We start from the raw sequence: 17,034 nt of genomic DNA, 5'->3' as shown, positions 1-17,034 counted from the left end.
GAGTGAAAAGCTAAACTTTTTGAAGGCAATCAAATCACACAGTCGTGTTGACATCCAGTCTCAACACATTAACTAGAGCATCCTCCTGCTTGCAGTTTTCCTACGTATTAACTAACCAGCAGCTATCACTGATGAAAATGGTCCATTATGGTTGTTTCCTTCCTGGTGCCACCTAGCCGGGATGTTGCTTCTCTTTCGACAGAGCAACTCAGAGGCTAGCTTGTCAAGGTACTGGCAGTTAGCCCTATTGTGTGAGCTTTGAGATTCATGGGGTTTTACCTCTTGAGAACTACTCCATATATTTTATCACCTGTTTACACTACAAGACATGGAACCTTTCTCGTAGTCATATTAATAAAAGAATCCCATACAGGACTCTGCTGTTTTCTCCCAACTTGTGTTGTCATTAATTACCATTATTATTTGTTTTCAGTTAACGAAAATGTTTTTCAATATCAGTTTTCGTTTTTCCGTTCATTTTTGGTGGAGACAGGTTGATGGCGAGGTCAAATGCCAACAGCAGAGGAAGAATGCAAGACGAATGTAGTTTGTTGGATGGAAATTTGAAGTCACACAGGATAATGAGTGGATTTGCTTCAATGGTGAGTTGACTGAGGAGGGTGTCAAAGTTCTTAAGGGAATCTGGAGGGCAATAAATCACAATGTTGTGATGATGTGAATGATGTGAAGATTAGTGGGGTAGGACACATGGACAGGTCTGGACTGGTAATCTGGCGTACCGGGCATTTGCCCGGTGGGCCTACAGTCTTCAGGGGCCGATGTATTTTTTTTCTTCCCTTTTTTTTCTAAGAGACCGGCCCACAATTTAGAAGGGCCGGCCCATTGGCCCATCTTCAATATAGACAGTGGACTGAACCAATCAGGATATAGGACGAAAGTGGCCCCACCCTTTCTCTGCGTGGTCCGCTGTAATTCCCACTACGTTCAGTATTGAGTGCGTTGTAAAAGGAGAGGTAGCATGGAGCAACAGAAGCGGCAGAAAGGGGGTGCGGAGATGTTACGCACGAAGAAATTGAAGAGTCTCAATGTAGATGCTACAAAATGTGTAAAAATCACAGACATGTTCACTGCTGTAGCCTCCGCGTCCTCTGTAGGTGAAGACAGCAGCAGCAGACAGGGAGAGCAGCAGCCAGAGATGCAGGCTTGTGAAAGAGAAACCGAGGGACAGACTGAGCGGGAAAGTGTAGTACGTAAGCAGGTAGTAACGTTAGGATAACAGGGACTTTATTACATGAGAATGATGAGCAGTGGCCATTGATTAGTATCAATATTAATTGGTATTTGCATACTTCCCTAAATCTGGCAGTGACGCGCCCTTATTCTGATAAAATAGCAAGTGGTCAAGACTGAGAAGTGTTGGATAAGCAGCAAGTGTCCATTTTAGGCTATCATAGCATTTTAGATATTTAGGTTAAAGGTGTGTTGAAAGGCTGCATAGTAGTTTGAATCTGTAGCCTCTATGCTGTGGTTCAACGTTTTCAAAAGCACTCAAACAAGTAAATTTACAGATTTTAAAATGTATAAATCATAAATAAAAACTTTGCAATTTAAGCATGACTACAGTAAGTGTAAAAAATATATATAAAAGTAATATTGGCACAAGATATGCCCATACTGAATAAGAGTAAAACAGTGTCAAATGCTTTTAAGACATGTTTGTGTTGCATGAATTCATAAAGCAGCTTTGTTTGTAGCCAGATACAAATACATGTTATAGCTGTTTAAAGGAGGGAGCACCTTTAACCAGAAGAATTTGAATTGAGCTGTTAAATCGGAGAAATTTGGAAGATACATTTAATAAAATCATAAAAGTGATTGTGATATAATAATGCTAAGATTGAATACAAATACTTTAACCAGTAATTTTTAAATGTGTTTTTTTTCCACAACGTACCCCACATACATAAATTACAAGTTGGTTGTGCTCCGCTAATTATGAGGGGCTGGTAAAAATGCCAGGGCCGATTTTTTGTCCCAGTCAAGCCCTGCACATGGATAACATGAAACTCAAAGGAAGAGATTGAAAGCTGAGATGGAAAGTTGGGTGAAACGCCACTCTGGACACAGCAGAAGACCTGTGCCACTCTGGGGAATGAGTGAATCAGAAGGCAGAGAGAAATGCATGTGAGGAAGTGCTCTGACATTTAGATTTACGACATTTGCCAGACGCCCTTATCCAGAGCGACTTACATTTTTATATAATTTTTTTTATACAAGTGAGCAATTGAGGGTTAAGGGCCTTGCTCAGGGGTACCTCAGTCATGGCCTCAGGTCTGGGAATCGAACCCACGACCCTCCAGTCACAAGACCAGTTCCCTAACCACCAGGCCATGACTGCCCTCACATCACATCATGACTGACATCACACACGTCCAGAGGACCTTCCTAGAATGTCATCCCTTTTAAAGACAAATAATTCTTTAATTATTTTAATTCTTTAAAAGAATAAAAGAAAACAAAGAATTCACAGCCTTTCTAGCAGGAATAGGTTTATGATCTTAGGGGTGTTTGAAGAGGCACCCAGAAAAGGGGTCTGAAATATTGATTCTTGACTGATAACTGGAACAGACACAAATATCACAAATGAGAGATTGACTGAATGAATGAGAGCTAAGTTTGATTACCACCACCACCCTATGTCATCACTTTCATCCATGTTGATGAAAGAATGTGAATGAAGGTGGTGGAGGGGGTGCTGGTGATGGAGACCAGAGAGAACAATACCGGTGTGGGTGATGGTGGAGGAATTTGTGGTTGTGTTGCTGCAGAGACCTGCACGGGTCCGTTTTTTTTACCCGCAGAGTACAGCACCCACCCACCCGCGAACCCGTGGCTATTTCAAAGTTAAATCCATATCCGCCCGGACCCGTTAATATTCTACCCATTACCCACCCGTGCCCGTGAAAAATCAAACAAATCAAAAGTATTCCTTTAGAGCACTTTATTTTTCAATGCGCCTCTGAAAAAATGTCAGTACAACACAAAATAAAATCTAAGGTTGCTGTGCAGGAACAGTATTCCTATCTAAAAGTAGCAACTGGTAGAACACAAGAAAATGTATGTAGCCAACCGGTGCCATAACACAATGCAAAATGAGAGGGAACAAATGCCAGTATAACAACTAAATATAATCAGACAGGTTCACAGCGGTAGTAGTTGCCCATCTGCTGTGGCAGGAGCAGCACGCTAAGTTCTCTCTCGTCATTTTTCCTTGTTCTAGCACGACCACCCATTTAGCTTTGTAACCACCAAGCAAGCTACAATAAATGCCCGGTACTGCGTTATAACCAGCCTCTGCTCATGTTTCCACTGGAAAAGAACCGAAGTTTGGGTATTACCCCAGAACAGGTGAAGAGTAAAGTTCAGCCCGCTCTGGCCAACGGAGCTACGGTATAAGTAAGCTCCCCCTGAGCTTCGCGACTACGATCGGGAGGCGCTAATCAGGCAAAAGGTAACACTATGTTCATTACGTAGCAAATAAAAGTCTACTAAAAATGACCACTTATTCACGTGCTACCCACCTGTATTTAACTTACCCGCCCGCATACCCACCCGTATTTAACATACCTGCCCGCATATTCACCCGTTAAATGGCGGTATGTGTAAAACCCACCCGTTTCAGCATTTATTTGCCCGTACCTGTGGGTATCCCGGTGCAGGACTCTATGTTGCTGATGGTGGTAGGGGAGATTGTTGAGCTCTGCTAATATATGAATAGCTGTTTTGTTTGTTTTTATGCATTATTTCTGTGTCTGGACAGTGTTCTGTATCTACACAGAACTACAACACCTATGGATTTATTTCCTGTTTTTGTTGCATCTGCGGCAGATTTATTACACACTCTAATCCAGAAAGTGAAGGGCCGCAAGCGAGGGAAGTGTGCAGGCGTGTGCAGGTGTCCTTGTGTGGGGACTACACAGCCCTACCTGGACTCTATGTCCTGTGTGTTATGCTTCACGGACTCGTGGCTGTGTAAGGAGATACCGGACTGCGCGCACCAGCTGGAAGGATTTCATCTCTTCTGCACAGACTGGCAAACTGCACCTTCAGGCAAGGCTACAGGTGGAGGTGTCTGCTTCTACATTAACAGTGGCTGGTGCATGGATGTGACAGTGATTGCTAAGCACTGCTCTGCCTCTCTGGAATATCTTTTCCTTCACTGTAAACTGTTCAAATATCTCGCTTCATTCATTCTGGCTGCTGTGTATGTGCTGCCGGATGTGGACGTGCATGAGGCCCAGTACTCAATCGCAAAGCAGATTCTGCATGGAGGACCCAGACCAGAAAGGAGAAGACGTTAGACCAGAGCTCAGTGAATAGGTAGGAAATGACGGAGTGACACGTCAGGCAGCAAACCGGCAGAAGGCGGAAGCTTTGGAACATGGCGGCAGGCCGCTGCTAAACAAAATTAACAATATTTTTTATTACCCGCTAACATAATTTAAGACAACCTAAAAATATAGCATAATAATCTCTGTGTTTGTTTTTCTTTGTTTTTCTTTTACATAGGTATCAACGGACGCAACAACTCTGGAGCACCGCAAAGATTTGGACAATATATTTACGTATATTGACAACAGCTTCGATAGAATTATCATGAGCAAACCAGACAAGACGCCATCGACCAAGAGGAGCCGTGCCGAAGCTTCCCCGGGAGCGGCTTCCCCACACACCTGCAACACGGCGGACATCCTGGAGTCCATCAACACCAAACTGTCCAGGTTTGACGCGCGCCTGGCGCTGGTGGAAATTCTCCACCAAGAGTTTCAGGCGTTGCGTGAGTCGGTGGAATTTAGCCAGCAGCAAGTGGAAGCACTCGCGGCTGAAAATACGGTTCTCAGAGAGTCGGTGAAATCGCTCACCGAGGGAATGACCCGACTCTCTGAAGAAAACAAAAAAATAAAGGAAACTGTCATTGATCTTCAGTCCCGCAGTATGAGAGACAATCTTATATTTGCAGGTATCCCGGAGAAGGCGGACGAAGACCCCGAGACTACGGTGAAAACATTCATACAGACTCACCTAAAAGTCTCAGAGGCAACCGTCAAAACCATCAGCTTTCACCGCGTTCACCGCCTGGGGGGGAAACGGCCAGATGCGCGGAGACCCAGACCGATCGTGGCAAAATTTGAACATTTCAAACAAAAGGAACTGCTGAAAAGCCGCGGCCGGGAGCTGAAGGGAACCAACTTCAGTATTAACGATCAGTTCCCCAAAGAAATCCTGGAGCGACGCAAGGTCTTGTTTCCCATCCGCAAGAGTTTCATCCAGGCAGGATCCCGGGCTGTAATATCAGTGGATAAACTCTACGTAAACGGTCAACTCTACCGCGACACCAACACAACACCATGGCTGTTCTAAACAGGTGAACTGTATCAACACCGACACCAACTCCTTACTACACATTACTTTTCGCCTAGAACAACAAGACATGTTTAATTTAAATAACTAATGCCGGTCTAATTAGCACCGTACTGTATGTTTTCCGTCATTAGTCCTAGTTGTTTATACTTTTTTTGTTGTATATGCACTTTCAGTGTACGTCACCTTTTCCTTTTCCCTTCCCCTCTCTTTTTCTCTTTCTACACTCACCCAGCGATTTGTTCACCCACTTTCAAGACTGCAATGTATTGTATGCACACACACACGCACATGCAGGCAGGTAGGCAAAACAGACACACACATAGACATATAGCACAATCTCACACTAACACACAGGAGATACACACACATGACCGATTCATGCAGGCACAGACACACAGGCATGTAGCGCAGACGCAGACACATACACGAAACATTCAACACAGGCATACTACACAGAAGTGCAACACACACACCTTTAGCAACCATCCAACACTCAAACAAGTAGTTTTAACATTAGTTCACTGAAGTTCGTCACATGGAATGTACGTGGAACTGGTTCGAGGGAAAAGAGATTGAAAAATTTTAATCGGCTAAACGACTTACAAGCAGATATTGTCTTTCTACAGGAAACACATATGTCTAAAACACCTACATACACACTGACCTCTCCTCAGTTCCCACACTTGTACTCAGCCTGTTACAACTCAAAACAAAGGGGGGTGGCCATATTAATTAACAAAAGGATAAGCTTTTCCATTAGCAACAATATAACTGATCCAGATGGTAGATACATAATACTCAACCTATCCATTCTAAATATGCGTTTATGTTTTGCTAACATATATGGGCCGAATGTTGACGACCCCTCCTTTTTCCACAATATTTTCACTGCACTCTCTGATCACTCTGACACCAAACTAATAATAGGAGGAGACTTCAACTTGGTACTTGATCCAGATATCGACAGGCTCAGTACAGCAGTGAGTCAAAGGAACTGGCAGTCTATAGACACCCTAAAACAATATATGAACGATTTTGGGCTCTCTGATGCGTGGCGTTCACAACACCCCACTCTCCGGGACTACTCTTTCTTTTCGGCAGTACACCACTCACATTCTCGTTTAGACAACTTCTTAGTTAGCAATTCCATTATGACAGATGTCACAGACACTTGTATTCACCCTATCACTATCAGTGACCATGCACCGGTCTCTCTCTCTTTGACACAGAAAAGAACCACACCAGCAACGAGGAACTGGAGATTAAATACATCATTACTTAAGGAACAAGATTTCATTAATTACTTCAAAAAAGAATGGGCAACATATTTAGAATATAACGATCTACCAGGTACCTCTCCGTGTGTTCTTTGGGAAGCAGGGAAGGCAGTAATGCGGGGGAAAATAATATCCTACTGCACACATAAGAAAAAGACAGAAAAAACACAGGTATTAGAATTGGAAGAAAAAATAAAATCTTTAGAAGCTGCCCATGCTGCTTCACCACAAGAACACACACTGAACAAGCTGAGGAAACTCAAACTGGAATTAAATGAAATAATAGATAAAAAGACACAATTTTTACTGCAAAGACTGCGCTGGCAGAATTTTGAACATGGCAATAAATCTGGAAAATTCCTTGCTAATCAGTTAAAGCTTAATAAGGAAAAAACAACTATCTCCTCTATTAAGAACTCAACAGGCAGCATTATTCACGACCCACAACAAATAAATAAAGCTTTTAAAGAGTTTTATAAAGCTTTATACGCATCACAGATTAATCCATCAGATTCAGCTATTGAAGAATTTATTAATAATATAAATCTCCCAAAGCTAGAAAACGAACAAATTGTTGCACTGGATTCACCACTTGCTCTGCCCGAATTACATGAAGCCTTACAGCAGCTACCAAATAACAAAGCTCCAGGACCAGATGGATTTCCTGTAGAATTCTACAAAGAAAATTGTGGTCTGTGCTAGAACCAACCTTTTTTAGAATGGTAAATCAAATTCAAAAAGATCATGTCCTGTCTCCAGACATGAATTCTGCTAACATCAGTGTACTTCTAAAGCCAGGCAAAGATCCTACACTTCCTTCCAGCTATCGCCCCATTTCACTCATAAACGTAGATCTTAAAATTATTTGCAAAGCACTTGCCAGAAGATTAGAGGAAATCACCCCACTTATAATACATCCAGACCAGACAGGTTTTATCAAGGGTAGACAATCTGCCAACAATACACGCAGACTAATAAACATAATAGATTACTGCACAATTAACAAATTAGAGACTACCATTGTATCTTTAGATGCAGAAAAAGCATTTGACCGGGTAAACTGGAAATATTTATTAGCAGTTCTACACAAAATTTGGATTTGGCCCATCCTTCATTAACTGGATCAAAGCCTTACATAGTTCTCCTAATGCACGGGTTAGGACAAACGACATCACCTCACAAAGCTTCACTCTGCAAAGGGGCACCAGGCAGGGCTGTCCACTATCACCCTCACTTTTCGTTCTCTTCATTGAGCCATTAGCAGCAGCAATTCGACAAAATGCAAATATTACAGGAATTAACACAGGAACCACAAACCATAGGATAAGTCTCTACGCAGATGATGTATTACTTTTCCTACAGAACACACAAGCTTCCCTTCCGAATACAATCAAACTTATAGACAGCTTCTCTTCTATAACAGAATATTCCATCAACTGGGGCAAATCAACAGTTTTGCCTATAAACTGTAGTTTCCAGAACACGACCACCACTCCACTACAATCAGGTAATATTAGATATTTAGGCATACATGTCTCTGCTAAACTGTTAGACTTGGTGCAGTTAAATCATATCCCTCTATTAAAAACAATAGAAGATGATCTCACACGTTGGAACGCTTTACCTATATCACTCATGGGGAGAGTGGCTACCATTAAAATGATGGTTCTACCCAAAGTTAACTATTTATTCTCATTAATCCCAAATAAACCCTCTGCTGCTTGGTTTAAATCCCTAGATTCAAACATCTCAAAATTTCTATGGAAAAACAAGCCATCAAGAATAAGTATGAAAACCTTGCAAAAGCCAAAACGCAATGGTGGCTTAGAATTACCAAATTTTTATCAATATTTCTTAGCCAATAGATTACAGTACATTTTAAAATGGGTCAAATACGACTTAATAGACAGGCCATGGTTGGACCTAGAACAAGCATTTTGCGGGAAAATAAAACTCTCAGACCTACCTTACATTAGCTCTAATATTAAGCGTCAGGACTGCTTTAAAAGCCTTAATATAAATACTTCACTGACAGCCTGGTGGGAATTCCTTAAATTAACTCGGTCCCCACTCATCCCATGCAAACTAACACCCATTTGGAACAATCCAGACATCTGTCAGAACAAGAAAGTACTACATTTTTCATCATGGCATGACAGGGGAATAAAAAATTTAGAACATGTTATTAAAGATGGAAACGTTGTCACATTCCAGGAACTTGTATCAGAATATGGAATAAACAACAGTAGATTTCTGGAATATCAACAATTAAAATCCATCATTCAACAGAGATTCAACCGCAATCAACTGAACTTAGAAATATCAGCATGGATAACTGAATTTTTTAATCTATATACTCCTAAATTATTATCAAAATTGTATAAATTATTGTTAAAATTTGATGACTCAATCTCCCTTCCGATAGCCAAATGGGAACGAGATCTATTTATTAATCCAGATCAACATTTCTGGACCGACATATGTACAAATATCTTCAAAATAAGTAAAAGCCCCAACTTACAACTTATACAATACAAAGTCCTTCATAGAACACACTATACAGGACAAAGGATGTTCCAAATGGGCCTAGCACAATCAAACATATGCACCCACTGTACAGGCAATATAATTGATAACTATATGCATGCTATATGGGATTGTAGGCCTGTTAAGGAATTCTGGCAGATGGTATGTGTAGAATTGTCCACGGGGCTTAAAAGCTGCATCCCAACTTCCCCCAGACTGTGCATCTTAGGAGACGTCAGTGAATTAGATACAGAGGCAGACATATCACACATAGTTCTCACTGCCCTATGCATCGCCAAGAAAACCATTCTTATCAATTGGAAAACGAAAAAGGACCTGCATATTACTCATTACAAAAATTTATTACTTGATCACATCTGTCTGGAGAGAATGTCTGCTTCCTCTAAAGACCAGTTGGAGGAATTTAATTCTCTTTGGTCCCCACTGATCAGTTCCATTAGCTAGTCGGGGTGGTTGGCAGGGGCCTCAGCCCCCGGAGGGCCGGTTGGTGGCTGGGGGTCGACCCCGGGGAGACTGCTCATGCCGGCCACTTTCTGGGCGGGGGGGCCGGGGCTGCCGACCTGGGATGGCATGTGCTTGCCCTGGCGGGCGGTGGTTGGGGGGGGGGCTTGGGTGGCGCTCCCTCTGGGCTCTGGGGTGTGGGGCCGGGGCGTGGGGGGGGGCAGGTGCTGGCCCTCGGCGGGGTGGCTGGCCTCCCCTGTGGGGCCGGGTGGCGGGACCCGGGGCCTGGTGCCTGGGGCCCCCCGACCCCGAGCTGGGGCCCTGCCCGAGCGGGGGGACCTGCGCCGCTGCGGTTGCGCCGCTGGGGGGGGTGGGTCGGTCGGCCTGGGTCGGGGCGTTGGGTCTGGGCCTTGGGGCTCCGAGGTGCCTGGGTGGTGGGAGTGGGGTGGTGGATGATGGGGATGTCTGGGGTGGGCCGGGAGGTAGGGTTCCGGACTCCGACCAGCATGTCCTCAATACTGTTGATGTCTGTCATCGTTTGTTCACTGTGCGATTGGTATGGTTGTGGGTGCATACACAGGGGTGTGGTGTATATGGGACTAGCGTGTGTGGGTGTATATGTATGTGTAGATATATATGTATATATGTATGTATGTGTATGTATATATTTATATATATGGATGGATGTATGTATGTATGTATATGTGTATATATGTATATATTTATGGGTTAAATGTGTGTGAGTGCATACGTGTATGAAAGAAATGTGTGTCTAGGTGTATGTGGATGTGCGGACCGGCTGCTCTCTGTGGTGGGGGTGGTGTGGATCCGGGCTTGGATGTGGTGGTGGGGGGGGTTGCCGCCCTGGTCTCCCCGGGTCGACCGCTCCCTGCCTTGAGCTGGGGGGGCAGTGAAGTACGGTGCTCAATGAGCCAGCTAGCAAGCTGGCTCTCCTCTTCCAGAGGACCCTTTCCTCTGGACCTAAGCATTCCCACCCACCCCCCCCCCCCCCCCCCCCCCCCCACACACACACACACACACACATCCTTGCTCATTTAGGATTCTGGGGACAGGCAGGTACCCAGAGGTTGACGAGGTGGGCCTGCTGCCATGGTTCACCCGTCTCCTCACCACTGTCTGTCCCTCAGTTTTTACTGCACTTTAGACATTGAGGGCCTTTGAGGGGACGGTGTGGACATGCACTCACGTTTGTCCTAGCACCTGTCCCCTCAATTTTAACTGCACCATAGTATCACACACTACGACACATGCATATACACCAACACCTACACACAACACTGGGGGTGGAGGGGTGGGAAGGCCTTCTTTCACCCGCTTCCTGCTCCCTGCCGGGGCGGGGGGGGGGGGGGGGGGTCGCTGGCACGGGACTGGGCTGGTGGCTTCCTAGGACCGCTACCGGTCCTTGCTGGTCCAGCCATTTGCCCCTGCCGCAGAGGGTGTGCTAGTCTGGATAAGTGTGTGTCTATGTCCTTGTTTTCTTCTTGTTTCTGAATGGGTGGATGAATGAGTGCGTGTTGGAGGGAGGGGACATATTTGGAGGGAGGCCAGGTTTGGAGGTGTGAGGGTGAATTTGAGTGTATGTGTGTGTGTGTGTGTGGGGGTGGGTGTGTGCATGGTGGGGGTGTATAGGGGCGAATGTAGGGTGGGTTTGGTTATGTGGGTGAGGACAGCTGGTTCTGGGTCGGGGCTGGTCGTGCCCGGTTCACTCATGGACACTCCCCTGAGACTACTGCACCACTCCAGAGGGGGGGCGCCTTGCAGCTCCGGAGTCCGGCTTGGCCCCCCGGCGTAGGGGCGGTTGGCCCGCTCCCCTGGGCGGTGGTGGTATGGGGCGGCCGGGTGCTCCTCGGCGGGAGGTGGGCCCTGCCGGGTGGTGGGTGGCTTTCCGGGCGCGTGGCGCCGTGATTTTGCCGCTGGCCCCTGGGGGGGGGGGGGGGGGGCATCCTGTGGGGGAGGCGCTCTGTTCCCTCTGGTTCCCCTGGACCTGCGCTCCTTGACTCGTGGGGCGCTGTCCGGGGTCTCTCTCTCCCGCCTGCGGGGGCGGGCGGGTGAGGGTTTCTGGGAAGTGCGGCTCTGGTACTCCGCCGCTCTGTGGGGGGCCGTGGGCGGGTGGGATTCCCGGGTCTCTCTCCACCCGCCTCTGGCCTCTGGGGGAATGCTGTCGCAGCTACCCACCCTTGCTGGTAAGTACATTCCATACATCTATCCTATGTTGCACTTCTAGGTTGCACATAAACACACACTCACACACACCCATACATCGCACTCATCTGCACTATATGTATTTGGTTTACTTTCTGTACTTCTTTGCAGTGGTCATTTGAGCTGGTTGCGTGTTTTATTTTATTAATATTATTATTATTATTATTTTATTATTATTATTATTATTTTTTTCTTCTTTTCTTTTTCTTCTCCTTTCTTCTCCTACCTGTCTTTTCCCTTTTTATTATTTCTCTCCCCCTCTTTTCTTGGTCCACCTAACCCCAATAATTATCACTTTGCATATTGTTATCACTATATATTGTTATCACTACACTATATATTATACAGAATTGTTATAATTGCCATTTAAATCTGTACATAAAAACAAAGTTGTCCTCCAAAGATGGGGGGGTGGAGGTGGGCCAAAAAAAAAAAAAAAAGACCAGGGCAGTCATGGCCTGGTGGTAGGGAACTGGTCTTGTGACCGGAGGGTCGTGGGTTTGATTCCCAGACCTGAGGCCATGACTGAGGTGCCCGTGAGCAAGGCACCTAACCCCAACTGCTCCCGGGCGCCGGGCTAGGACTGCCTACCGCTCTGGGCACATGTGATCCACAGCCCCCTAGTAATCACTAGTGTGTGTTTTCTAACTGCACAGATGGGTTAAAAGCGGAGGACAAATTTCGATTGCGATGTAAAAATCACAATTGACACTGCTACACCACGCTGCACTCGGCCTCTCTGACCACCGTATGATCCATTTGATCCCCACATACAGGTAGAGCAGATCTCAGAGAATTACATGGCCTCTATATGGAAAAGTTTTAGGCAGATTACCAGCTACAAGCCTAAAACCCCCATTCAACAAACTGCAGACAGACTGAATAAGTTCTATTGTTGGTTTGATGGGCAGTTCAGCAGCCTTCGCACTTCCACCTGCAATACAGCCTGCACAGCACACTTACCCGCCCACCTCCCCCACTACCCACTCCACAGAGGAGCCCACAACATCAAGGACTTCTACCCCAGGGCCACCCTTCTCCCCTCACACCTCAGTGGAGCCCCCAGCATTATCACCATCAAGAACTACTACCCCAGGGCCCCCCTCTTCCCCCACCCCTACAGTATTTTGTATTCAGGAGGTCCAGGTGCTAAAGCAGTTCAGAAGCATCAAAGCTCCAGGGCCGGGTGGTGTCTCACCTGACACACTGAGACACTGAGCTAACAAGCTTGCCCAGTGTTCATGGACATCTTCAACTCCTCAATGGAGGCTTGCCACATGCCTGACTGTTTTAAAACATCTACCATTGTTTCTGTTCCCAAGAAGTCAAGGATCACTTAATGACTACAGATCTGTGACACTGACTGTGGTCATTACGTTATTTGAGCATCTGGTGCTGTCCCACCTCAAGTCCCTCACGTCCTCCTTCCTCCTGCAGTTTGCCTACAGAGCCAACAGTTCTGTGGACAATACCTTCATCCTGGCTCTGCACTTCATCCTGCAGCATCTGGGCTCCCCTGGTACCTACACCAGGATGCTGTTTGTGGACTTCAGCTCTGCCTTCAACACCATCGTCCCAGATCTCCTCCAAGACAGGCTGAATGTGATATGCCTGATCTCATCTGCATCATCAACTTCCTGATGGACAAGAAGCAGCATGTGGGGCTGGGGAAGAATGTATCGGACTCCCGGACCATCAGCACCGGCACTCCTCAGGGCTGTGTCCCTTCTCCTCTGCTCTTCTCCCTGTATACCAACTGCTGCACCTCTGACCACCAATCTGTCAAGCTTATCAAGTCTGCAGATGACATCACTCTTATCAGACAGATGGGGACAAGTCTGCCTACAGAATGAAGGTCTGGTGTCCCGGTGCAACCACAATAACCTGGTGCTGAACGCCCAGAAGACAGTGGAGATTATTGTGGACTTTAGGCAGCATTCAGCCTCTCTCCCCTTCATCATCTTGACTGACACCTCCATCACCACCATGGACTCTTTTCGCTTCCTGGGAACTACCATCACCCGGGACCTCAAGTGGGAGCCCACCATCACAGCTGTCGTCAACTTCCTGCGGCAGCTGAACTTGCCAGCAAGGACCATGGTACAGGTCTATACTACCATCATTGAGTCTGTTCTCACCTCCTCCATCACTGTGTGGTACACTGGAGCCACCACTAGGGACAGACAGAGACTATAGTGCATTGTGCCCTCTGCTGAGGAGGTGGTTGGCTTCAACCTCCCATCTCTTCAAGACACTGGGTTGTGCAGGTCAGATCACAGCCGACCCCTCTCACCCCTCTCACCCTGGGCACAGAATTTTTGACTCTCTTCTCTCAGGCAGGAGGCTACGGCCCATTTGGACCAGAACCTCCTGCTGTAGGAACAGTTTCTTCCCCTCTGCAATTGGGCTCATGAACCATAACCCTAAGATTGTGACCACCACCCTCCACAAACAATCATGTCCTTATGTTTATGCACCTGTCTGTCTGCACTCATCACTGCACTGCCATGTTCAATTACCTGACTATAATTTACATATTATTATTTCTATGGTCACTTAACATTGGTTTATGCACTGCACTAAATGTTTACAGCTCATCTCAGTCAAACTCCATACTGTATATTTTATAATATTCTGTTGTGTCTTATTGAAGTATTATTGCATTTTTATTTATTACATGTTTGAACTTGTTTGTTTTTATGTTGGCACCAAGTACTGCAGCAATTTCTTAATGTTGTGAACCTGTTTACTCATATGGCAATAAAAACTTTGATTTGGACAAAAAAAAGATAAGAACCCCAACACCAAACCCTAACCATAACCCAGCAGTATGTCTGGTTGTGAGTCAGTGAGCCTTAAAGCTAGGTTTATACTTGACGCGTCGAGACCAGCACGCAATCGCGGTAGCTCCGCCCATGCGTGAGGTCTCTGTGCGCTGTTGTGTTGCGAGGTCGTGCACCTCTCAATTTTTGTAACTTTGCGCATGCCGTGCTTCAGCGGAATGAACAAAGTCATATTTGCAGGGTTCATACACCTGCATTCCAAGGTGGAATGTCACTTTCAAGGTCCATTTTCAATATTTTCCAGCACCTTAAGCTTAATTAAGTTAAATATATATATATATATATACCGTGTCACGGTCACGGCTCTGGACCCTTCCCTGTGGGCATGTCATTATGTCGTCCGCGTACAGTTATGTCCATCTATGTACTTCCGTGGGTGTGGGTTGTTTGTGAGCGTGTTCGTAGTCGCACCTGTGCCTTGTCTCGAGATCACAAGGGTCGTTCACGCAATGTCTTGTGCTCGTCTTTGTCTAAGCTCGTGTCGTGTGAGTGTCACTAGTTGCAGTGCTCGTGCTGTACACGTCGCACTTTCACTTTTGTTCAGCACATTAAACGTTTTATGTCACTGCATCTGTTCGTCATGCCTGCTTCCTCCCAAGCGTTACAGAAAGACGAGCCGACAAAATGCTGTGATACGCTCCTCGGAAGAAGAAGGGGAAGAAAAAGGGCAAGCGCCGCTCTTCGTCCTTCCCTGCACCTGCCCGAGGAGCATTGATGGTAGAAGGGACCTTCCCCCCGGCAGACCTGGAGGAGACCGGGCCGTTCTACGTGGGCACCAGTGAGTGGGTCTTTGCCCCTCCTGAGGTCGAGTTTGGGAGTGGGGAGTCCGAGGAGGAGAGTCCTCTCCCCCGAAGACTCTGAGGAGGAGACGGAGAGAGGTGCCAGCTCTGCTCCGTTTGAGCACTCCGCTCCCCTCGTGACCAGGAAAGCCAGCCCTCTACCCTCTGTAGGTGCTGAAGTAGGCGCGCTACGGAGAGGGTGAGGGTGAAGACGTCAGTCCCCCTCCCTCCGTTTACTCAGCACCTACAGTGTATTACGGGGGAGACAACCTCGACGTCAGTCCCCCTCCCTCCATTTACTCAGCACCTACGGTGTATTACGGGGGAGACGACCTCGACGTCAGTCCTTCCCCGTCCGTCTACTCTGATTCCACCAGAGATGACAGCGAGGAGGAACCCGACATCAGCCCTCCACTGTCCGTGTGTGTGCCCCTCGCCGAGTCCGACAGCGAGGGCTTGGAGGCGCCTGGCTCTTCCCCCTCTGTGCGGTCAGAAGTGACCGTGCGTACAGAGAAGGGGGAGAGACCGGAGGACGAGGCGCGTTCGGACTCGGATGCGAGCCAGATGGACTGTTTCCTTGGAAGAGGCGATGTCACGGAGCCCAGGAGCCTAGGAGGATGAGGAGGAGGGGATGGAGACGTCAGGGGGCGAGGAAGTGCTACCTCGGCGAGCGCAAAAGACCCGAGAGTGTGTTTTGGGTTGCCCTCAGAGGCACCTTGTACCCCGGCCAGTGAACGGCGTCAGGCAAACCTTATTCCCTTTTGTGCCCCTTGTGTTTAGAGTTCCAGTGTGTGTGATCATCCACGTGTTTAATGTATTCTCCCCTGTCTTCCCAGGGAGGGTGTTCTAGAGCTGTTCGCGGCGGTTCCCACCATCGGGGGAGACGGCTCTCGGAGGCTCGTGATCCCGGCGGCTCCGGACCTGCCCGTCGGTGTAGGTTCGGAGCTTTCTAGCTGCGCAGGACGCTCCGGGAGTAGCGAGCCCCTGGTGGAGGGTTCTGTCACGGTCACGGCTCCGGACCCTTCCCTGTGGGCGTGTCATTATGTCGTCTGCGTGCAGTTATGTCCATCTATGTACTTCCGTGGGTGTGGGTTGTGAGCGTGTTCGTAGTTGCACCTGTGCCTTGTCTCGAGATCACGAGGGTCTGTGTTCATCACCTATATAATGTGCGTTCATGCAATGTCTTGTGCTCGTCTTTGTCTAAGCTCGTGTCGCGTGTCACTAGTTGCAGTGCTTGCACTGTATGCGTCGCACTTTCACTTTTGTTCAGCATATTAAACGTTGTGCCTGCTTCCTCCCAAGCATTACAATATATATATATATATATATATATATATATATATATTAGTGGTGGGCCGTTAATAACGGCGTTCGTTAATTTGATACTCTTATCGGGCGATATAAAAATTTTCGCCGTTAATCTATTCTTAAAGTTGGGTTGGGAACTGGGTCAAAATGGGTAAGCAAACTATGATGACTTTCAACTTGATAGTTTAGCTCGGCTGTATTCCTAACCAAATTGCACAGTAGGGGCGAGAA

At 46.8% G+C, this 17,034-nt stretch overlaps 1 long non-coding RNA gene across 1 annotated transcript; it reads right to left on the bottom strand.

Annotated features, from left to right (window-relative positions):
• Positions 1–6,281: 6,281 nt before the first annotated feature.
• LOC143476962 (uncharacterized) lies at positions 6,282–10,566 on the bottom strand. Its single transcript, XR_013121433.1, has 2 exons — positions 10,447–10,566; positions 6,282–6,799 (listed from the first exon to the last, which is right to left on the bottom strand). It is a non-coding gene; the product is annotated as an uncharacterized LOC143476962 (long non-coding RNA).
• Positions 10,567–17,034: the final 6,468 nt, after the last annotated feature.

Source organism: Brachyhypopomus gauderio, chromosome 15, assembly GCF_052324685.1.
Source record: "Brachyhypopomus gauderio isolate BG-103 chromosome 15, BGAUD_0.2, whole genome shotgun sequence".
In the NCBI taxonomy this organism is placed as follows: Eukaryota; Metazoa; Chordata; class Actinopteri; order Gymnotiformes; family Hypopomidae; genus Brachyhypopomus; species Brachyhypopomus gauderio.
This window is presented reverse-complemented; position numbering and strand designations above follow the sequence as displayed.